Genomic DNA, 10,793 nt, shown 5'->3' on the forward strand with positions numbered 1-10,793 from the left:
AAATTTCATAATATGATACATGCCGGATGAGTGTGCAAATTGGTATAAAATACATGCATACTTTACACTTATCAAAGATCTTTGAGAATGTTGAGGACTATCTTTGGTATGGAGAAAATGCACCATATTTGTGTGTGACCCTTAAGAGGACTGCGAAGTTTAGCTAGTTGCTGGTTGGTGGAGATTAAGATAAATTGATGGTATTCGACTCAGGCACAACTAGGAGGGTTAGAGCTATCTTGAGATCACTTGCAATGGAATTTAGAACTGAAAGATCATTAGGATGGTCATGTTGCAAGCTCGGTTACTACGGGAGTTGCAACAAGTAAATTTGGAAGATCCTACTCTAAATATTTAGGGTGTGCTACCAGAAGAGAGACCCAAGAGTATGGGTGAGAGAGTGGGCATTGAACAATCAAGACAGAGGATTCTTGTAATCTTTGGAAAGGATCAGTGAAAGAATTGTACTCATGTTTGTTGACCATTTTTGGTGGATTAATTTATGGACTTGGCCCCTAGACATAGACTATGGTTGAGCCAAACTGAGTAAATAATCATTGTCTTTTATCTTATTTTTGTGATTTGGTTGTGCGTTGACAACACCATTTGAGTGTTGACCGCAAGTGCACGGGTTTGTCGAAATAATAATAATCTGGTGAGTAAGTAGTCATATCCACAGAAAATAGTGATTAGAAACACAAAGATTGTTATTTAACTAGAATGAAGATGAATCAATAGTAATGTGAACAAAATCAATGCAAATAAAAAAAAGAAGTAAAAGAAGAAGGAAGCTCAAGTAAATGATAGGAGAGGCAATCGACAGAAAGTGGGGCACCCGGACATTGCTCACCATATGACTACTGTTTTAAGTGCAAGACCAATCATTATGTCTCTCAATTGATGCTTAATGAGTTGTGGAAATCCTAAAACATACGGTCCCAAACTTAAGGTTAACCGTGATTAACCCTACACTATGCCCCGGGGGAAAAATAGCTCAGTCTCGACGCCTCACACTGTGCAAGGTTGCTTCACTCTGTTACTCGCGCAACTAAGCCCTAGTGGAGTTCGTCTTTTAGAACTTTACTCTATTGTGACCGTAAAGAACTCTTGGAATATGGAGGTAGGATAAATCACACTGGAGGGGAAAGAGGACGTTCGGCTACCTCTCGACTCACCCTCTCAACCCTCTCTAATCTAGCATTATCTAACCCTCATGGTGTGTCACTCATCCACAAAGGTTGCTAAAAAGGATTCTCAACCTTAGTGTCACTCTAAGGGAAAATCAACTCAGCAAGCATTCAAGATTGGAACTTAATTAAAGACATCAATTAAAGAAAGTATAATAAAAGGTCAAAGAAACAATAACATCCTAGGGTTTACAAGTCCAAGTACCCTCTAGTGGTTTAGCTCTCCATGGAGTAAAGTACAATCAATAATGAAATCAAAAGTAAAGCTATGTAATCCATGAATAAAACCCCCTTGGTGTTCGTGTCGATGGTCTTGTGGAGTAGTTGTGTCTTTTTCAAAGGTTCCCTCGCCAAGTCTAGGGCACACCTCGCCGGATCGGTGCCGACGAAAGCTCCCCCAATAACTCTCTTCCGAAGGAACGCGGTGTCGAAGGCCGTCAAATCTCTCCAAAAGCCTAGCCAAGGCCTTTCCAAACCCTAGCCGCGAGCACCTCCAAAGATGGTGAAGAGATTGGAAAAAGATGGGAAAAGGATCCTCCCAATCGGGCTGCAATCATGACTTAAATAGGGCTAGAATCAGGTATCCACAAGGGCGTGTGGAAATTCCACAAGCCCATGAATTTCCACACGCCCATGTGAATCTGCAGGAATTCATTTTTTCAGCGGCCTATGAACAGTAACTGCTACAGTAATTTTCCCTGCAATGATTTGCTATAGTACCTACTATAGTACCCCCAAAACACTCTCGAATCCATACTTTTGATTGAGGCAACATAAATGGGCACACATCCATGTTGTAGATCGTGTTGCATCATCAAATAAAAACACATTTGATGACAATCTTGCTAGCATTGCACAAGTCGGACACGCAAATGTGACTGCTTTTGTGCTCCTCCAAACCATATAATTGCTTAAGCACATGGAGGTTGGCACACATTCACGCATCTTTAAGTACAACTTGTGTCTTCACGTTTGTTCACTATAAGATTTCATCAACAAAGTGCATTCACAATCTACTTTGGCTTCTTTCCTCTATACTTGACTCCACAACCCTACATGTGCAAAAGAGCACAAATACACATGTATAAGTGATAAAATCTGAGGAAAGTAATACTCATCGCAAGAAAAGAATACTTCTTATTACTAATACACAAGCACTTATCATGCATGCTTGTAAGAAATATTGAATGATCATAAATCCATAACACCCAGATGGATCTATAATATCACACATATTATTTTTCACAATATTATTGGTAAATCGTATAAAACATGAATACAACCTCGCTAGTTCTATCGGCCGGCCTTTTTAATTTTTGAAATTTTACTTAAAAATCCAAAAAATAAATCACAGAAGAAAGGATCAAAAGACCAAAAACTGCCCCAAAAAAATTGAAAAGAATAAATAACTAAAGTCTAGAAGGTTTTTTTAAATAATTCATAGTGTATTTAATTACCATTAATGTAAATTGACATTGGCAAAATATTTCAAAATTTGAAATGTATAAGCATTATTTTTCATTATATATATGTGTGTGTGTGCGTGTGCGTGTGTGCGCGTGTGAGTAATATGCCTTTTTCACATAATTTATTTTAAAATTATTTAATAAATTTGGTTAACTATATCTATTCTTTACTTTTGTCTATAAAATACAATTTCAAAATTTAATATGTGAGAGAGAGAGAGAGAGAGAGAGAGAGAGAGAGAGAGAGACTGATAAATCCTTTCACATACTTGTCATCTCTTTGCTAAAGTTTATCAATAAAATTAATTTATGATATAACCATTATTCATTTGTATGTAAAAAGTTATACAAAGTCTTCACTGGTTTATAGATAGCTATTTATTATAAAATCAAAAAAGCAAAGAAACACAATACTTAAAATGGAGGGAAGAGAAAAATAGTTTTCTTTTACTTTATTTGTATATATCATATGTGTATTGTATAAGATTACAATGCCTCTATTTATAGGCTAAGCTTTATATGAAAATTCATGTATATTAAACTTCATCATAAATATTATGAAAAGATGAATAGTATTAGAGTTTTAGGAGCTCAAAAAATGAAGAGGTTTAGTAGTTTCGGTAGATGAAGAGTTATGGGTTAATAGACATCCACTCTCTTATGTTTTATAACACTCCCCCATTGATGCCTACAATCAAAGGAAATGCCTCATTAAAACCTTACTTGTAAAAACTCAATGGGATAAAAATCTAATTAATGAAAAAGGGTACACTATCCTTAGTATACGCTATAATTCCTGCCTCATTAAGAACATTACTAGGAAAACCTAATAGCAAAAGGCCATGGTTAAGGGAAAAAGAGTACAACACATATTAACTCCCCCTCATGACATTATAAATTGAGATCTTTGAGTCGACAAACTCCAATATTATGAACTAACTTTTCCAATATTGCAGTAGGAAATGCCTTTTGGTAAACAAATCTGCTAGATTATCAATTGAATGCACTTGTAGAATATAAATATCACCATTCTTCTAAAGATCATCAGTGAAATAGAAATTTTGTAATATATACTTTATTCTATCCTCTTTAATATTAATATATCCTACATCTGCATAACCAATTAAATCTAATTTATGTAAATTTGTGAAAAACAAGCCCATATCCATTGTTCGTTAATATGTTTAATATGTTTTACTCCATTCCAATGTCTTCATGTGGAAGAAGAACTATATCTTGCTAATAAATTAATAGCAAATGTATATCAGATCTTGTGTGACCAGGAAGATATATTAGTGCTCTGACTGCACTAAGATATGGTACTTCAGGACAAAGTAGTTCCTCATCATTTTCTTGAGGTCGAAAGGGTCTTTATTTGCATCTACCGACCTTTCCACCATTGGGGTAGCCAATGGATGTGATTTATCTATATAAAATTGTGTCAACACTTTTACAGTGTAAGCTTCTTGATGCACAAAAATCCAATTTTTTAAATGTTCAATTTGTTACCCAAGGCAAAACTTTGTTTTTCCAAGATCTTTCATTTAAAATTCTTTATTTAAGTAATTTATTGCATTTTGAAGCTCTTTTGGAGTTCCAATAATTTTTAAGTCATCAACATAAACTGTGATTATAACAATCTCATTCTTTTCGGATCTCTTTATACAAATACATGGACAAATAGGACTATTTTTATATCCTTATTTTAATAAATATTCAGTGAGACAGTTATACCACATCTGTCTTGATTGTTTCATTCCATAAAATAACTTATTTAATTAGATTGAATAATATTCTTGAGAACTTGAATTGTATGCTTCGGGCATTTTTGAGTCCTTGGAGTCTCATATATATATATATATATATATATATATATATATATATATATATATATATACTATATATATATATATATATATATATATATATTTCACTATCAAGTGATCCATATAAGTAAGCTATATCAATATCCATCAAACGCAAATCGAGTCCTTCATACACCACCAGACTAAGTATCGAAAAGTATTTGCATCCACCACAGGTGAGTATGTTTCATGATAGTCAATGCAAGGCCTTTTAGAAAATCCTTGAGCCACAAGTTATGCCTTATATCCAACTGGCTCTATACTTTTAGGTGAACGAACTATAGGTCCAAAAACCTTTCTTTTCCAAGTGAGTTGAATTCTAACTCAATTGGATCTTTCTATTTTGGTCAATCATTTCTTTGATGCATTCTTCAACAGACTTTGGTTCATGATACTCATTATTTATCACATTTAGCGTATATTATATGCAAAAATATTGTTAACATTGACTTCATTTTGGTTCTATTTTATTCTATTTAGAACGTAATTTATTCATATCTCTTTATTTTCACAAATTTCAGGTACTTGTGTTTCTTCTACAATTGGGGGTGTTTTAAAGACTCTTCTAAAGTTATTGTATCCTCGATTTGGCCATCTAGATTCTTAGCTCCTTTTATTTTTTAAGAATTCTTATCTTTTGGAACCTATAGGTTAGCCACACTTCATCTGTGCTTTGGATTCATTTGTGATATTAATTTATCCTACAAGGACATCAATTTTGATTGGAGCATTAACAACGGTTATATGTGATTTAGTCATTTCTTTTGGGTTAGTAAATGCATATAGCGGTTGTTCAGTTAAACTTTTAAAATCAATTATCTTTTGAACTTCTAGTTTACATTGTTTAGAACGAGGATCAAGATAGGACAATGTTTCCAACTAATCACTTTTACCAGTTGTTTATTTTCTTCCCCGAATGTTGGGAAAACTGATTCATTAAAAGGACAATTAGCAAAACAGATAGCTTATTTTAGATGGAGACTCTCATACCTAACATAAATTCCTAACCTCCTATGAGGGCCCATCTTAGTGAGTTGTGGTTGAGCAATTGGAACATAAGTCGTACATCCAAAAATTCTTAGATGGAAAATATTAGATTCCTCACCAAAACTAATTGTAAAGGGGAGTACTTATGATAACTTGTTGGCCTGATGTGAATTAAAGCTGCTGCATGCAAAATAGCATGTCCCCAACAAGAAATTGGAAATTTTGTTCTCATAAGCAATAACCTTGCATTTAATTACAAATGCTTGATGAGTGATTCTGCAAGACTATTTTGTGTATGAACATTTGCTATAGGGTGTTCAACATCAATTCCAATAAAGATACAATAGTCAGTAAAAGTTTGAGAAGAACATTTACCAGCATTATCAAGGCATATTTCCTTAATTGGATAATCTGGAAATTGTGCTTGTAATCGAATTAATTGAGCAAGAAATCTAGCAAATGCTTGGTTGCATGTTGATAATAAACATACATGAGAGCATCTAGTTGATGCATAATTTAAAACTCTATAAAAATATCTAAATGGTCCCATATGGTAGGGATCTACTTTGGCCTCATAAATATCACCTTGTATACGTTCTAGAAATACAAAGAGACTCATTTCGTGTTTGTCGTAGGAATGGTCGAATAAATACTATTTTCTTTGAGAATAAGCCATCACATGGAAAAGCTTTAGATTAAAAGAATCTTTCTAGTTCTTAATGAATATGCATCACATTCTCGCAAATTAATTTTCACATCATAATTGATCTCTGAGATGGCGTCCCGATCTCATAACAAATACTCAAATCTCTATTATAATTTGTAAGCTCATGATTTATAGGTGCAGCATACTGGTACCCATACTAATATCACATATAGTACAAAACTCAGTAGGAAAATATACAGAGATCCAATATGCATTCTTTACTTGTGATCACACTTTGTAATATAAAAGATATTTTAATATTTCCTTCATTTGTTGTCTTGTTATGATATCCATTCGGTGGATATCCATGAAACTTGAGCAAGTTTCTTTGAGATCTTGTGAGGTGTAGTACATTATTGATATAAAATTATGTTCCTCTACATAATGACAAATTAGTTATTTGGGAGACATTTAATTGACTTTTAGTGCTACATACGATGAGAGGTAGGTGGTTTCTTGGTACTGACAAACAAGAGGTGTTATATCTTTAATGATGGTGTGAGGTGTCAGACTATTATATTGTGGGTACATATCTTCCTTATTGATGCTTCGTTGTTAATCAAATGGATACCGCCTCTTTCAATAAACACAACAAGTAAAAACCAACACTAGAAATTAATTAAAAATATAAAAATAAATTTTATAAAGTATATTATTTTTTATTAAGTCTAAAAGAAAACAATACCCATACATGACATAAAAAATATTTTAGATCATACTCCCATCACCAATTAAATGATCAATCTTCTCTACAAGCATCTACCCAGTCACAACATGCAAATGAGCATCATCATTGCATTAAAGACTTAAACAACTTTATAGAAAATATCCCATCTTTCTTATTTCTTTAGTGATTCTTAAAAAGATCAACAAGATGTTGGTGAACGCATATGACTAACCACCTCGGGCCACCACAACGTATAGTATGCATTATCCACATGTTCACTTGTTTTGCCTGCCTCTTTTTCCTTTTCATTTTTCTTTCTCATTTTTTCCACCGCGAGGATGAGTTCTCGAATGACAACTACATGAAACTTGATTGTTGGTTGACTATTCACTTTAGGAATTTATAGAATCACCCAAGTTGACTCATGATTATTCATGCAACGTACCATTATTTTGTTCAATTATGCAGAGAGACAAGAAAATCAATTCAAAGTATTCTTGCAAACCCTCCACGATATTCTTTGCTGCAAAGAACACATTTGATGCATGATGTGAATGTTTTCCTAGCAACGCCCATCTTCATGGCAGTGCTCTCCACATAATTTCCCGGAACTGAGAAATGTTTCGAATATTGCGTAGTTATGCTACCGCTGCTGCTTTAAAAATCATGTAATCTACAATACATCCAATCATAGTGAACTTTTAGAAAGAATTATGGTGGTGGTCATCTCCTTTCTTTCAATTTATTCTTGATAATATGTGGGTTTTTCTTATTGTGACTTATTCAATTTTCAATCCTTCAGTGTGAGTGGTGATGAAAGAAAAGAGCATGGGTTTTGGCCTTATGCTGGATGCTTTATTCCCTTCTTTGATTGCATGTCTCTCAAGACCATTTACATATAAATGATTCGTCAATATCTCAGCGATCGATGCACCTCGAGGCTGTGTGGAAAAATCAATCATAAGAATGTGCAAATAATGTTAGTAACTCCTCGCGAATACCACAAGTGTACATGGACTATCAAGTATTACCTCGTGGGTAGAGCACAAGGGTCAGTATTTCCTCCAAGAGCTGTGTGGAGAGGCTCATAATGGCTCATCAGTCACTTAATTAATCTAAACATTTTACGCTCATTTCTCTATAGCACTTTGCACTAAAACAATACGATGGAGAATTATTGAAAAGCACACTAGGAAAAGGAGTTAGTTAGTTGTATGCCAAGCTGAGTTTGTCTTGATTGTTGACTGGTATGCATTGAGTGTGACAATCATATTCTAGTATTGGAGATAGAAATTGAAGGCCTACTGTTCCAATCTCTTAGCAACTAAGTTTACAAATCATTAGAAACTTAAGACACAATCTCTTTTCTATCCCATCCTCCTATGTTTGCCTTAAGTGCAGGGTGTCTTCTAGAAAGTACCAATCAAATCCAAAACCTAAAGAGTGTCGATTCCCTCTCTGAAACCTGAGTTGCTTTTCTCTTGGCGCATGCATAGATCTAACTTGACATGTGTGTGTTCTAATGTAGGGCTATATCTTCCTCACCACATTAACAAAATAAATATTCAAGAACATGCAATGAATCACTTAAAATACTAGATAGATTTATTGAATAATCAATCAAAGTTTAAGCAATCATCAAAATACCTATACATACAATTCCTCAATTGGGGTCCTATGGATCAAGAATAAAGATATATAATAAAATAGATCTCTGAACAAAGAATAATGTATAAAAATTCTAAGCTAACTCTCTCAATATTCTGAAGGTTGATTTGAGAGTCCAGATTTGATAATATAATTGTAAAATCTCTTCGCTAGCCCCTCTAATGATGTGCGTCAAATTGTCTTTACCCACTCGGATCTCGGGTTTTGGCCTTTCTACCTTATTAGTAAAGAGTCCCCTTTGAGTAGAAAAACATGGGGTTTATGTAATGTTGAGTCCACTAGGATGCCTTGCCCATGGTGAGTAAATTATTGCTTGGGACTGAGTAATATCTTTCCATGACTTCTCGGCCATTGTTTGTAGATCATGTCATGATGGATTCATAATGGTAGTGAGGCCATTGTGGTGTGTTGCTTTATTGATTCCCTTGTTTGCGCGGCATGATTATGATAGTGATGAGGTGGATAATAGCCACGGTGAGATGTCACCTGCAGTTGTGTGATGGTTGTGAGCTCTAATTAAACAACTTAATCCATTTTCTTTAAATGCTCCAATATTCGCTTTTGGCTAAAATATAAATAAAGACAGTGGTGAATAAAGATAAAATTTGTACTAATTTGGTGCTAAACATGTCAAATCTCAAGCTAAATGCGGTGTTGATGATACAAAACATATGAACTTTTAAGCGCTTAGAGCACCCTTGATAGTAATTCTTCCCTGTGTCAAGATTTGGAAATTCAAGTTTTTGCAAGATTTGACATATTGATACTATCACATAAATATAAAATAAATCAAATCATATCAAATATCATGAAAGATTGAATTGTTGTGAGGAAATATTGAATATTTAAAGAGGCTGCATAGTCTATTACTTCTTTATTTGAAGATTTTATAATAAATGAGATCAGAATTTACCTCAAAATTGAAATGGTAGAGCTTTTGGTGTTGATAACATGTTATAAAATTAAGAAGAAACAAACACAATACATGAAATGGAGAAGAGAAAAATAGTCTTCTATTCATCTTCATTTGTGTATATCATCGTGTATATTATATATGTGTTGTACAATATTACAAAGCTTATTTGTGGGCTAAGATTATATGAAAAGTCACATCTGTTAAACTTCCTCATAAATATTATAGAAGATGAAGAGAGACGTGAGAAGATGAATAGTTTAGGGTTCGAGGGAGATTGAGGGTTTCGGGGTTTGGGAGATGAGAGTTGTGCTTTAATAGGCGCCACTCTATCATGTTTGATACTATTGGTTTTTATAATGCACTTGGATCACCATATTGGTGAGTCGTAGCTCTTCAATAGAAGTTTTGTGGGTACAGCATGAGTGTTATGACGATCAGCGAATAATGTTTTTCATCTAGTATTTTCACAATGTTTTTTAAATATGACTGGAGGTGAATAGTCTCGTATTGGATCATAGGACGATGGTCAGATAGGATAGTTCATATATATGTATATATATATGTGATACATTTTTTAGAAGGCACTTTAGAAATTTTGCCTTTAAAACTAAAAATCATTAACAACATATTTATTTAACTAAACTTTGCTTTCTAAGGTTTTCATAACAACATAACAAAAGCATGTATAATATAACAACAACATTAACATAACAATAACATATTATCAAAATATAACAAAAGTAAATATTAAGAAAATGTTTTTGAGAGCTTCAAAGAAACTTAGTTACAACAAAATAAAAACACATGATAAATGTTTTGAGATTTAACAAAGTAAAGACTTGAACTCAACAACAACATAAAAACATAACAAAGTATGTTACTTATAGAACTTTCAAATAACTTTTTGTCTGATGGTGGTTTTTTTTGCTTATCAAACCTTCAAACAATACCTTCATCACCAATGATAACCAAAGCCATTCTCCATATGGCGATAAGGTTGACGTGTATTGATTGGTACTGCTGTATGTCTTCGATGGCGAAGTATTTTAAGCTATCGGAGGTGGAGTCTCTAGCCAAATGAGACAAACATCATTTTGTAATGTAGTTGATGCTTCAAAATATAAAAGCAACAAGAATAGAAGGCGGTTCATTTGATTCATTCTTTTCTTTACTTTGTACTTTTTTATATTAAAAAATTCATTTTGAAATTGGGGTTAATTCTTTTTTTGTTGTTGCGTTGTTTGGGATTTGACCAATTCATCTTGGTCAATAAATAAATTGAATCGGGCAGTTACGGGCCGGTTCAAGTTTTGTCGGTATGACTAGTTGGT

This window comes from Dioscorea cayenensis, unplaced genomic scaffold (genome assembly GCF_009730915.1).
Source record: "Dioscorea cayenensis subsp. rotundata cultivar TDr96_F1 unplaced genomic scaffold, TDr96_F1_v2_PseudoChromosome.rev07_lg8_w22 25.fasta BLBR01000162.1, whole genome shotgun sequence".
NCBI lineage: Eukaryota > Viridiplantae > Streptophyta > Magnoliopsida > Dioscoreales > Dioscoreaceae > Dioscorea > Dioscorea cayenensis.